Raw genomic sequence first — 15,226 nt, 5'->3', positions numbered from 1 at the left:
CCCATTTCAGTCTGTTGTCACTTCTCTGTAATCTCTAATTTAATAATGGTTTCAACGAGGATTGTGGTTAAATATTGATTGAGCTGGTAAATACTTTTATTACACAGTGATGTCATACAATATTGGAGTGGATTGAGATTCTTTATTAATTACCAGTATGATCCATTTCGTCTGCCCATCTCTTCTCTAGTTTCAATTTCTGTGAAACCTATTTATCCTATTGATTTCTCATTAGAAATTAAATTACAGTGCCTCCACATATTTCTTTTTCTTTTTTTCTGTTTGCAGTTTGATCTTCCCAGGAGATTTGGGTTTGTAATGAGTTCTTACTCCAATGTACAATGGTGACTCACCCAGAAAAGCCTCTCATCTGATTCAGTTTCACTGCTGACCCTTTCTGTTTTCCTGTGTGTGTTTGCGTGAGTGGAAGGGGCGACAGGAAGGAGATGGAGAGGTAACCTCAGATATATACTGTTAGCCACACAGACATTTGTGTCTTCTGTATAGCAGACAGCTCCAGCGTCAGCTATGAGTCAGCCATCATAATGACTTCAGACCCTCAAAACATCGATGGCACAGACATGTTCATATTACCTAATGGGGGGCCACAGTGTGTGTCATATATCCAACATCGCCAGTCCAGCTGGCTTATTAAAAAAATCACATCACATTGATGTAACATTCACATAGGCGAAAAAATTAAATATTCAATCTGTAAACATTTGCTTCATTTCAACATTCTCAGTAAATTCAAAAACCTTGTACTTGGGGGGACATTCCCAAAAATATAATGTCTATCTGACACATTGCATGTCTTGTTGGACTTTCAGTAAATTAGGTTGTTGTTATTGTCTTTCCTAATGTGGGGAAGCATTTTGGATTTGACACCATCAAATAACATTAGAAAATCATTGATTATGATAAGGCTATTTGCTGATTTCACAGTAACATGTCACTCAAGTTAGGCATTCGAAATTAATTGGTATGGACAGCCCTACATCATATTCAAAACTAAATTAAATGGAAACATATCATTAGCTGTTTACCAACAGACAAGTTAACTTGACGTGACTGCTCAAATTCAAGATGATTATCATGTGTATTATAAAGTATTTCCTTTATGTTTTTTCCCACTTTGTAGAGTATTAATTGTATTGAGAAGCCAGTGAGGGTGATATTTGTGAAAATCCCTTATTTCTCTTATGAAATGGTAAGTGATGTTGTAAATAGTGCATGGTGGATAGATAATGAAGCCAAGGTGTAAGAGGAACAGTTTTGAATTTGGAGAGATGCCACTGCATAAATAAATAAAGCTTGAATCTTTTAAAGCCCTATAGTCTTACCGCCAATAAAAAATATTATAGACTATTCAGGCTTTTAAACTTCATTTTTAGCCAGTTATTTACTGCCACTACTTGGTGTGTGTATGTGGCCATTCATATGAATTAAATAATCTCAATGTGCCTCATGTTTCTGCATGCACGCATGTAACCGCATTCATAAATTACAAGTGCCCCCACACCATATCCTTTGGCCCCAATAATTTGAGTTTGATTGTATGTCTGTTTCACTCAACACGGAGTTCTGCACAGATAATAAATAAGGGGAGGAAAAATGGATGCAGACACTAAAACATGAATCTCTGAAAGAGCCCGCACTCAACTGCTCAATTTCAGCTTTAATTTGTTTCCCACATGGTTGTAACAACAGTGCACAAGCATGTTTTATCCTGCCATTGTCTACGACAGGCAATCACACAACATACTTTGCTATTTGAAACACATCCAGTCAAAGTGACAAACTAATCTCACAGAAATACATGAAATGACTACGACCTCTTAACACTGCACGATGTGGTGGTGGCATGAAATTTGTTAAAATGACATGCCACTGGTGCAGATACAATGCCAATGGAAAATCTAGTAGGATCCTTTGTTGCGGTGGACAGATGAATGCCCTGGTTCAACAATGTCACGCAATGGGCAGTGGTTATTGTTGTTTCGTAGTCAAGAAAAGTTTTTTAAATTGTTATTTTTATTGTCATTTAACTGAATTAATAATAGTGCCTTTGCCTTTGTACAATGTTTTGTTTCCTAAAGATATTTGTTGTGTATCAGTGAAGAACATCTACTGATGCTGTTGGACACATCATCAGTAGTGTTCCTGGGATCATCGGGAGTCTTTCTACATCATACTACCTCCCCCAGGTGACCCAGCAGAGGCTGATCAGACCCCTGCTTGTGTCCATCTGTGAACAACTATCTACTTTGCACCCATGTAGGGGCTCTTTCTGCCACGCTGGTGGTCTCACAAATTGCTGCTCTCTTATTTTTTCCCCCAGTGCCCACTGTGCAAAGGGCTCTAGTCAGTGAGCAGGCAGCAAGATGTCAAGCAAATCCTTGACATCCAACCCCTATCAGCAGATACTTCCCCTTCCATCCTGATTCTCTGCACTAGCTTATAAGATATTTATACTTGGCCAGTTTTCACTCATAGGCTTCATCCAGGCTTTCCTCCCATGGTACCATCAGCTCCAATAAGATGACATGCTTGGTGGAGTCTGACCAGTGAACCACATCAGGATTTAGGGTGGTGATGGTGGCAATGTGCTGGGAGAAGTTAAACTGCATCTCCAGGTCCATTAACATCTTTTAGTCTTTTGCAGAAACCAGGATTCCTGCAGATTACATAGTGGCAGGAGTTGGTTGTTCCCCACCTCTAACAAAGTTGATCCTGCCGCCTGGAAGTATTTTCCCCACTGTCAATTCCCATGCTAAGGTTTTTTTTTATTAATGATATGATATCCTCAACGTTTCTGGACACAACAACATTAAATTTACTCGATTATTCAACAATTTGATCATCAGTTTTTATTATCTGTCCTTCGATTCATTTTTTTGGGGTCAGTTTTGGGTAGTGGAAGGCTACATTACCCATGATGGTCAGCCACCACTGCAATGAAGAAGAAGGCAGTCCACTTTGCATTTTGTGTGCACCTGGTTCATGGAGTCCTCCACTCTGCACGCACAAACACAACACACACAATGTTGAGTGACATTTATATTTGAAAAATTATGATTTAATAATAATTATCCTCAGCACATATTCATGGAAATATAACATTTTAAAATTAGCAACTTCCCTTTTTATAATCACAAAATAACAGAGATAGTGACATTTGGATTTGGATAATTTTGATTGCAGCCAAGCAGTAGCAATGTGAAAGGGAATGAAGCCCACCCACTGCAGATAATCCAAAACAGTAGTCGAACAAACTAAGTCCACTCACAACACAATGCCTTTCCCTAAGTTTAACCTGTTTATGCATTAAATTGCATCAAATATTGTACCATAGCCATATAAATGGGATAAAGATGGGATTGAATGGACTTTGTCATGCTGTCATATAATCCCAAAGCCAAGAATCATAATGATCCAAAAAATCCTCCCAGGCTTGTGTACATAGTACCTTTCTGAACCCTACTGGATATGCTTATGCCTAGGCAGCTTTGCAGCCTGGTTTCATCCCCTGATGATAATTAAAGTTGACCTCACAGAGCACACACGCTGTAAACAACAAATTATAAACAATTTAACTACCTGCCATCACTTTATTGGCTGAGGACTTTCAGTAATAGGGCTCCACTTTCATAAACATCTGGAACAAAATACATGGAATTGAGATCAAATGTACTTCTCGCGTCTTGTTTCATGAACCACATAATACATTTACACACATGAAAATCCACGGGCATTATATTTATGTATGGTTTGTCTCTTTGTGTAATAGATGATTGTGTGAAAATAAACAAAAGCAAGAATACATGATTTGTACATGAGTTTTATTAATAAAATATTTTTTGCATAAATTAAGCTACATTACAAACCTAAATAAATAATATTTCTAGTTTTCAATTAAACTTTTTTGATTTCCTGTTCAAAGCAATATTACATTTTGAGGGGAAAGAAGTAAACAAAAAATGAAGTAATCAAACGAAAGTGTATGAAATATGAAAGGAACTTTGAATGTGTAATTGTATATAAACCTGATAGGTGACAAATTAAAGGAAGAAACATAACCAGCCATTGTGCCACTATGAACCACCAGAGCAGAAATATAAATGTGAACTCTAGCTTGTATAGCTATAACGGGCTTGTTGTTGAATCTTTGTATTCCTATGCTGGCTCCCAGGTGTCATCCCATGCATTGACACTACCAGGAAATGAAAGAAAAATATCACACACACACACACACACACACACACACACGCGCACGCACGCACGCACACACACACACACACACACACACACACACACACACACACAAAAACACACACACACACAATACAGGTTAAAAGGATAACCTCAGTTGTGACATGAGATGTTCAAGGGCAAAACGTGCCCTCTGTATTCATATGCCATGCTACACACATGTTCACCTTAAAAGAGAAAAAAGTTTCCACATTATGTAATTGCTTCTTCTCCATAGCAACGGTGGTTGAGGCTCATGGGTATTGTTGAGCCCACTGCTTCCCTAAACTGACAAACCTGTTTGATAAACATCTGGAACACAATATGTGCAATTAAAGTACAAATGTATTTCTAATTCCAACTGTATGCAAATAAACAAAAACTAGCAGAATTAATTAATGATATATACATGAAATTTAATTTTATTGTTTATTATTATGGACTTTATTATCCTGCTTTGTTATGTTATTATTATGTTAATAAATTGGAACCATCAGCATCAGTGTATAAGGCTTTATGATCACATTCATTATCGTTAAGGCAAGAAACAAGGCTGCAAAGATGCCTAGGGATATGAGCATATCCAGTAGGCTTCTGCCAGGAATAAACAGGCTATTCACATGGAGATTTTTTGTATCCTTATGATTCTTGGTTTTGGAATTATATGTTAGCATGACATAGTCCTTTTATTGGCTAAAGCAAGCATCCAAACACAACGCAGAAGAATAAACATAGACAAAAAGTAATAATGAAATAGGCCTAAATAAAGTAAAATCAAATTCAAATGTTTTTAGAGAACAAAACACACTGTAATAAATTCAGTCAAATGACAATCAAATGACAATAAAGTACTGTTTTCTAGACTAGAAAACAACATTAACCACCACCCACTGTGTGATGTTGTTGAACCAGGGTATTCATGTGTGCCACGTTTGTTTCCGTGGTACCGGCACATAATTTTACACATTACGTGCCACCACCATGTAATGCAGTGTTAAGAGGTCGTGGTTGTTTCATTTATTTCTGTGAGATCAGGTTGAAAGTGGAGCCTCTTCATTCCCTCTCTATTATGTTGAGTGCAGCTGGACACAGAAAAAGAGAGAACATATGGACGCACCTCTATCATAACTGACACACTGACTGCACCTTCACATCGCTGTTATAGCTGTCATATTTCTGCTTTTATTTAGTCATCTGTATTGCTAAGTGTTACTTTTAATATGAGCTATCAAAGGACTTTCATCTGTTTCTTTTTTTTTGTCTTTTATTCTTACTATAATCAAATATTCAGTATCATACAATAAATGGTGAAGGGCAAAAAGAAGAATGCCTGACTACTGATTTTAGTAGCTAATCCCCTTTAGTGCTCTGTGGGTAATATGTGCAACCTTCTGGACATTAACAGTGGCTTATTGGCTGCAAGTGACAGCAGAGTGCTGTTTTTCAAGGCTGCCGGGTCTTGAGATGCGGGGTGCTGTTTAATATGCATGGGCTCACTAATTACAGCCCTCTTACTCTAATGATGTGGCCTTGAGACTGGCATGCAGAGGAATGGGCTCAAATATGCACGTGTGTAAGTGCACAGACACACACGTTCTGTGTTTATCGCACGCACACGCACGCACACCCCCACACACAACTAACTATAACACATAACACCCAGTCTGGCTCAGTTTGAATCAATCAGAGGAACCCCTTGAGCAAATAAGCACGTTAGTGGAAATTTGAGATGGTGGTGCGTAGGTTGGCACAGCACATATGCCATAACAGATAAGATACAATGCCAGCTTATAAACAAGAATTAGAGGAAACATTTAATGAAATAATCAGAACAGGCTAGTTTGTACTTGTGGAGATGTCAGATTCACACTGAAGACATCGGTACAGATGAGGCAGATTTATGCGAGAATGAGCTACAATTACTGAAATACATAGATGAAAAAACACAGAGAAAATTGTAAATGTCATAAGACCGATCAAATGTGTAATTTTGGTTTTGGTATATCAGTTTCTCGTGCTGTTTCTGATCCTAATCTGCCACCTGGACATTGACCTGGGTGGCAGCCTCGCACACTGTCAACCAGCGTCAGTGAGTAATCTGAAGTCTCCCCTCCTGCCTCCCTAATCAACCATCTATTACACAGCTATCTGCAGCCCTCCAAGAAAACACTGCCACAGCTCGCATGTGCATCACTCACTTCCTGTGCACACACACCATTTTTTACCTGCCTATGTCCTCCTCTCTGACACCTTTTTTTCACATGCATGCCCGTGCACATAACCTTCAGACCTCCCTCTGTACTTTTGTTTCTCTTACTGTCTCTCACACATCCACACACACGCAGACAAACGTGAACATGCACTCTCTTTCTCTCTTGCCCTCTCCAAAGCCACTGTGGGAGCTTGCTATGGCAGGGACATTGAACACATGGAAGCAAAATATCCTGTTAGAGCCAGGGCAGACTGACACAACACTGCAGCAACCCTCTTTGATGAACATCCAGCTGAAATACATCTCAGCAAAAAATACTGCACATTCAGAAGCTGTCCAAGGTGCAATATATAAGAATTATGCAAGAATTTCAGTTATAAAACAGTCAAAATTAACTAAAATTATCAAAAGAATGTGAAGAATTAGTAAATGAGACCTTCCCCGACTATCTTGGGTGCCTATAATAGGATGGACTGTACTTATATATAGCTCCCATCCCAACAGGGTGCAACACTCGCTACTGTTAGCGTAGCAAAGGACACTGCTAATGTCTGATCCTGAGCTGGCTTTCCTCTGATTGGACAGCTAAGCTAACATTACTGCAAAGCATTTGAAATATACTGTGATATTTTGGTTTTAGCTGGCTGAACAGGATACTGAGTGCAGCCTACATAATGGAAAACAGTGTCATTAATGAGAGGGAATTTCTGATTCTTACATATTGCACCTTTAATAATTCACACATTATTGACTAGTTAACAATGGAACAAGCTTCTTTTTACTCAATTTTTTTTGTACGGGTCTTGCACTGAGATGCACTCTCAATTCCCCTGAGAGAACTCAGCACTGAAATTGAAAGCAAGGCATCCAAATTGTTCCTCAGGCCTCAGTGGGTCTACTACTGCTAAATGGCAGAAATTCCACAGCTCCATGCCACACCGCAGCTCGCAGAGGAGGAGATTTTAGCATTGTGTATGCTGTCTGTGGCTGTATCTTCACCCTGCTCTGCGGGTGGTTTTCACACCCACAAAATGGATCAATTATCCAGTCACAGACACCCCTCCACACCACTCCCGCACAATTAACTCAGCCTGACAAACAACAAGAGGACTGGATGATTTGGGGACAGCTTCCTCAGTCGTAAAATCGATCTAAATGCATACCCTCTCAACCGTCTCCAAAAATAACAAATCCGTATGTTTTCTATTTTACTCCAGCTCTCCTTCAATCACACCAGAGCCCATCTGTGGTTACCTCATGTTGTAACAGTGGAGTCACTGCTCCCTTTACTCTGGCATATGTAGGAATGTGACTACCAAACTGTTTAGACTTAATTAGACATAAGTCTAAGACATAAGCTCCAAGTCTGAGACACAGATGTTTGCACTGACCCAATTGGCAAAGTTGTATTTGTAACCAAGCAATATACTCTGAATATGAATGCCCCCCATGGTTCTCTTCTTATGGTTGACAGAGAACACAATGTTGCATTAATTGCTGTATTGTTTTGTTCCAAGACGCAGAGAAAAGAGAAAGGCAGGCAGGGAGACATTACATAGACTAGTGTTTAAACAGTGTCATCATTTTTTACTTAACTTGTACTGCTTGGCCTAAATAAACTAACCACACAAGCTTTATTTACTATAGCAAACAGAAAAAAAAGATATTTGGGGAACTATCCTTGCTTTAACAGAGATGGGTTCAAACCCAGAACATTCTTGCTTTTAGGTAACAGTGCTAAAATCTGCATCACTGAGTCCCTCACTCCAAAGTTGCTGTACCTATATATTGTATTTATATGCTGGCTGGCTTGCTAATGTTACATACTTGTAAGGCTATTTTAGGGATTTGGCTGATTTTGTTTAGAGTTGGTGGGTTTGTGAACTCCACAGCTTCACTGTAAGGACAGGACTTTGGGAGTGCTTCAGTTACCAGGACTAAAGCTGTAAGCTGCTTCTTGATGGTAAATAAATACAGTACCTCCAAAACATAGGCTGGCTGCTTTTTAAACAGTGGTGCTCTGTGGGTAATATGTGCAGGTCAGACTTGTGTGTTAGGTGTTAGAGATATCATCAACATTTTCAGGTGTATATTTATATTCTGGAGCTTTACTAGTATATCTGTCCATGATTTACAGTGTACTCCTAATTTCTCTCATATGAGTCTATCATGCAGGGCCTCAGTTCAGCTTCTGATGAGCCTACTCTGTATTTGTAGTTGTAAGATTTTACTTGCTTTTATCATTCTTTACTTGAATTGGAAACTTTTCAAACACATATGTGTTTGAGCCTGAATCCCATCTGAAATATGTGAGTGGGCAACGGGAACAACCTTAGCAACAACAACAAGTCTGTACTCTGCATGTGTGTGTGTGTGTGTGTGTGTGTGTGTGTGTGTGTGTGTGTGTGTGTGTGTGTGTGTGTGTGTGTGTGTGTGTGTGTGTGTGTGTGTGTGTGTGTGTGTGTGTGTGTGTGTAGTCCAGCCCCACCAACAGACAGTAGAGGAGAGAGACGGAGAAGTAGGGGAAACACTGAAGCATATAAGAAAACAGTAATGTAACGCTATGAGTCCTGACCTCAAAGTCACATTGTGCGCGCTGTTATTGGCTGGGGGCTACACATCCACTGCCCAAAAGTTGACTCCCAGAAACATCCCAAACACAGCAAATAATATGAAAAACATAAAATAGAGGTAGAGGGTAGGATCTTTGTAAATGCATATACCAACACATGAAGGTAAAGTAATGAGAAATTTAACTGTCGCTGTTAGTAGTGTTATTACTGGTACTTTTCCAATAAGTAATTGATCACACGCACACACACACACACACACACACACACACACACATTCATCTACAGTCACATACACACATACAGTACATACATCCAATGAATTGTTCCTCTCCACCCTGATTTTCGAGGTTAAGTTTAAGAGCATGCACTCATTCATCATTGAGCCCCTGTGAGAAGTGAATTGTGTGTGTGTGTGTGTGTGTGTGTGTGTGTGTGTGTGTGTGTGTGTGTGTGTGTGTGTGTGTGTGTGTGTGTGTGTGTGTGTGTGTGTGTGTGTGTGTGTGTGTGTGTTCGGGACTGTGTGAAAGTAGGGAAAAGAACAAGAGGTATTGGAGGAGACATGCTGGCAAAGCTGGCTCAGCACTCTAAAACTCCCAGTAACCTCGACTAACCTCATCACGCTTCGGGGTGATCATCACTCCGCAGAAAGAGGAAAAACACTATTCTAATTTCAATATGATCCTGATATGAATTCACAAATGACATAGTCACATTGTAGCAATTACTTTGGGACAAACTTTTCAGAAAAACTCACATTTCCATTAGCATATGTTCAGCCAGACATTTTATTGCCTCCCTGGGTTTTTTTATTGCTCCAGCAGATGTTCTAGTGGCTATCATCAAAGAGATTTATGCAAGCTGATTACAGCCAAACAGTCTCCAGAACTGAATAAACATATTCAAGCCGGAAATGGATTGAGGCTCCTTCTGTAGCTGAATAAGGGTTTGGTCTCCTTTGGTCTGTAGTGTAACCTGCATGTAGAAAGAGACCGGGTAGTGTCTGACATGTAGGAAGTAAAAAAAATGTCAGTAATCCTGCTCAAGGCTTGGATATGTTGTGCTTTAAAAGTAATCCATAAAATCTTTAAATCAGTTCTACTACGCAGACAGCATGTGCAAGAAAAGCAGCTGAATGTCGTCTTGGCTTTTTCTTCCTCTCCTCTTTAGGAAGCTGTATAGCAGTGCCTCCATGAGTTTAATGTCATCTCCGGATCTCAAATGTGTACAGTATTTGCTGAAGTTTGCAGTTTTGTCCCATTCTCACAATGTTACTGCAAAAAATTGTCTAATTAATTGTACAAATATTGCCTAGTTCTGCAAAAATGTCCCAATTTAGAACTACTATTATGAGCATAGGTCAAATAAAATCAACTGTAGCCTCAACAAACCAACTTCCCTGCATTTTGCTAACTTACTAGACTCTATTTTCACCCCCAAAACAACTAATTAAGATGTCAGCAAATTAATTGTAAGCTTACACCATTGACTGTATATAAATATGGACGCCATGACAGCTCCCCAAAAGTAAAGCCAAAACATCTCGATCGCCTTTGGTGGCTGGCTGCGTTATAGGTCATAAATCCATATAAGCAAATGGGGCATGAGCCAAGCTAAAAAAAAATCCAAGCACACGTCAAATAAAATATGTTTTTCCCAAAGAATGTCTCTGTGAATTTAGATTATTCTTGTCATGCTGATGTTTGTTTGCGTGCTTATTTATCTGATAAGTTTGTCTTTAATGAGTTATTTGATGATATAAAAAAGGAGGTGTGACATCACGATTGACAGCTGTGACATCTGCTCTCAAACCTCCGTCAGGTTGCAGGACAGCAGAAGCTCCCAGAAACAAAATATTTTGCCTTCACTTTTGCATAGTGGCAGGAAGTGGAAACGTGTTGTCCAATTTATATATTGTCAATGGCTGACATCTACACTACACAATCTCCACCACACTTGGTTGTCCTCATTTTATATGTGTAGCTTGTTGGGAGCCATACAAGACCTGGTAACAGGAGCTGCCTCATAGGCTCGATTCAGGTTAGAGCCAAGAATCAACTTATGATTGTCCGCAAAAACTAATACTGCAGTTGTCACCAACTGCTTATAATACACCATTCTGTATGAAAACCAGAAAAGACCATTTTTAATTTCATTGGAACTGATAGTATATCATGATTTTTTTCCTTCAGGCCCTGATATGTTATACTATACATACATCATTGTATGGCAAAATAAACAAAAAAAGCTTTTTTTGTCGATAAAAGCCAAGGTAAATTCAGACACAGCTGGGCCAAACTCATCACTGCCTTATGTGACGTCATGTTGGGATAATGTGTTAACCCTTTGGTCTTTCTTTGAGTGTGTGTACTGTATCTGTATGTGTGTTTCTGTCTGTGCATATTTCCACTTATTCCAGTGTTTCCTCTTCTACCTTGTGCCAGTGCTGGAGTCAGTGAATGTGAACATCCAGGCCAAGAGTGGCAGCTGACAGTTATTGTTCCCTTTCTGTGCCTGCGACACTGAAGGCAATAAATTAAACAGTAAACAGGTTATTTGTCTATGGCTAAACATTTAATTAGAAAATTCTGACTAAATGCCTCCAAATAGTCACACAGAGTCCCCTACGGCCCATGGCCTGACCTGTGTATCAGTATTCAGCTACTGGAAACATTCAGTCAATTCATTACAGACAGACAGTAGCAGGGACCACTGAGGCCAATGCTATTGTCTCCTGGGTCTTGAGCTGTCAGTGTGAAGGACAGAGAAACAGCAACAGTCATCCCAAATAAGCAATTAACAAATAACCTTTTACACTGATTTACAGAGAACTCTTAAATCAAAATGACTTCATAAATACCTTATAGTGCTCTGATGAATGTGAAATTTAACGTCACTTGCAGTGTTTGGGCAACAGGATGATGGATTTTGCTTAGAAAATCGAAACTAGAATAATTTTTCAGTAATATGATGTTGAGTAGTGAGTTAGAAAGAGCTATATAAAGTCTTATATTTAATATCTTAATGCTAAAGGCTTAATATGTAGACAAACCTTCAATGATGTAAAGCTTCCACCATTGTCATGTTGGTCAGATGTGTATCACTAGACAGGAGTGATACATTTGAGAGCAGTAAAAACACTAAACTCTTTTAGCCAGAAATCTGATGCTGAATCCTATGTGACCCAGAACAAATGCTGTGAAGGGTCAGAATATGAACAGTATATGAGGGTTACACGAACATAATTATAAATGTTTTCCACTTAACAGCTCAGATGTTCATTGGCTGTCTGATGTGTGGGTTTTGTTCTAACATCAGTGTTGCCTCTGTCCAATTAATGTGTTCTATTAACGAGCAAAAATCTTATCTGTTAGTGACACAGCACTATCGCCCTCCACTCTGAGGGGGGTTCAACTGCTTTCATGATGAGCTTTCGTTGAATGCTGAAAAGATTGATTAAAACACCAGAATTATGTGTCTCGCAGCACAATTAAAATTATTGATTTTCTTTAGGGCGGCTAAAAGGGATTTCTGCCTTCATTGATTGTTTGTCCATTCTAATTTGTTGATTATTTCAATTGATTTGATGCTTTGGTGTGACGAAACCTCTCCAAGGTAAGTGCCTTTTTAAAATTCTCTCACTCATCAAATCAAAGAGGCATAAACATCAGGAAACATGCCTACACGCTGAAAGGCGTCAAAGAGTCAAAGGTGTCTCTATTGACCATCTGCGAAACTCTTCTCCTGAGCAGTGATTGTACAATCATAACTTTGCAACCATAACCAGTGACAGCAGGCTTATCAAGCTTTGGATTTTTCCACACATTGAAGTGGTGTGATTTAGGGTGTACTAAGAGCAATGCTTGCATGTCCAAAGCACTACATAGTACCTTTAATAATCATAATAATCATAGTAACTTTAAAATCATACAGCGGTAACATACTTCCTAAGCCAAGCAGCATAATATTAGCCACCTACATTATTCTGTGTGGTTACATGTTACAGAAGAAAAAGCTTTTCTCATATAATGTTTTAAGTAAATCATACAATTTGAAAAGCACAGACTATTCAACATTAATCTCATGACCATCATAACCTCTGTGCTGCTTGCCCAAGTATGTTTTTCTGCAAACTAAGCATCCAAACACTTATGTCAGAACACAGCTATCTGATCTTAAATGTTGGCGTATACAGCACTGTGTATACTATACAGTATATAAGGGCTAATTATACCCAGTGGTAAAAAAAACAATGCTGCCCACTTATGTTCATGTCTTTCATATGGATTATAAACTGGTGAGGATGAAGACTTTTTGCCTTGTATTTAAATATACTTGATACAAACTGCTTCTAAACCTTTTCCCTCGACACCTTTCTAACTGCAAATTTGGGGGACTGTGTACAGCCATTTATAACTTTCCAAAGCCGACGATCTAACACACACCCCTGCTTCATGCTGTGATTGGCCAGCTGTGCAGAAGTGAGAAAGGAACCAGGGTATGAACTTCTCTCTCTAGCTCTATTTTTTCATTCTTGACAACTATTTCTGTCACTTTTCGTGTGAACAACACTGTAAATGCCTTCCAGGAGAAAAAATATCAACCCACCCCATCCTCTCTCTCTGTATGTATACCAAGTTTCCACTCTGAATATGAACATTTGCGACACAGTCAGGCAACCCGTTGTACTAACCAGTGAACAAACTAGTTCTGATCAAGTAGCCTTTGTCTTTTAGCTTTATATTATGAAATTATTTATTGCACATTTATGACGCTTTTGTTCTTGTTTCCAAACAAGTCACACATAAACTCATGGAGCAATAATCAGGAAGCTAGCAAGCTATAATAGCGACCATTGTCGTTTCAATTTAAAAAAAATACTTTTACCCATACTAATACCCAGTAATATTGTCATCCATAATTTGAAAAGGAGAGGAAAAGCTCATAGTTGACTTTCTGATACATTTTGATGATGTAGTTAGAATTTCCTATCATCTAAAGTCCACCTTATCTCAAACACATCTTCCATAGTCCTTATTTTGTGAGTCACTTCCTCAATAACTTGCACTTCTTGAATCATAGATTTCCATTTTGTTAAATCTGGATTTGTTTGTTTTTTCCACCCTTTTATTATTTGCTTCATTGCTGTGATCCTCAGTTTTCGGAATAAATAATTTTAATCTTGGCTTAAGACCAACTGGAGTTTTTCCCAGCGCAATATGCACTGTTTTAAAATAACGTTTTTTTTAAAACCTCTTTTAAAAAGAAAAAAAAAGAAGAAAACTTCCAACCCAAATATATTTAGTAATTTACATGAATAGAATACATTTTGAAAATTTGCATTACCTCCACCACAGTTCCTCCAGCAAGGAGAGCTTTTATACTCATCATCAAGAAATATCATATTTTCTAAGAAAATTCTCTCCAAAATAAGAAATTGAATATTGAATTTTGAACATTATCATTTCAACAGGCAAAATGAGCAGTTGATGGGTAAAACTGAGTAGCCTTCTTTTGTTATGAAATCAAGGAGTCATGACAAAGTATTAATATTGTCATTGTAAACAGTTATTTTCTTTTTTCGCATATACTGTATGTACCATGCAAAAATGAAAGCTTCACAGGTGTAGGAGCAGTAACTAAGGAATATATTTGCGTCTAACTGCATAAATGTCAATACAGTACAAACAGAGCTACATACACAGTCAGACATGCAGTTATACACACACATGCACACCCACACAAAAGTAGGATATGAGGTGGTATGGGTCTGCAAAGCACCTTTTACTCCCTGTGGTCTGCTGCTGGGTAAGCCTCTGTTAATTTCACTAACCACCTTAGCCAGCTTCTCTACAGTCATCATTAATCATCTCTCCCCTCCTTCCCTTTCCTCTTCTCTGCTCTACTCTCTATACCCTTCCCCCCACATCCTCTCCTTTATTTTCCTCCACTTCAGTATCTTTTCTCCTCTCTTTCGCTGCTATACTGCTCCAGCATTTGTGTAAGAGCTGCAATGATGAGATAACAGGGCCAATAGCAAGAATGCAATAAAGTTGACAAGGAATAGCAAATAGAAATTATTCAGATTATTTGCTGCTACACTACTGTGGAACTAGAAAGTGCTGGAAACCATGTTCACCAAAAATATAAAATGTATGTCTTTTAAATTATATTGTATGGTGCAAGTTTAAAA

General features: G+C 38.6%; 1 long non-coding RNA gene across 1 annotated transcript in view; it reads right to left on the bottom strand.

Annotated features, from left to right (window-relative positions):
• The window catches only part of LOC134002252 (uncharacterized), a 66,971-nt gene that overhangs the window by 44,992 nt on the left and 6,753 nt on the right, over nucleotides 1–15,226 (bottom strand). Inside the window, exon 2 of the long non-coding RNA XR_009927585.1 lies at nucleotides 2,934–3,018. This is a non-coding gene — a long non-coding RNA (uncharacterized LOC134002252). The remainder of the gene's footprint in view (nucleotides 1–2,933; nucleotides 3,019–15,226) is intronic.

This window comes from Scomber scombrus, chromosome 20 (genome assembly GCF_963691925.1).
Source record: "Scomber scombrus chromosome 20, fScoSco1.1, whole genome shotgun sequence".
Lineage (NCBI taxonomy): Eukaryota > Metazoa > Chordata > Actinopteri > Scombriformes > Scombridae > Scomber > Scomber scombrus.
Note: the sequence above shows the minus strand (reverse complement) of the source record. Positions and strands in the feature narration are given on the sequence as shown.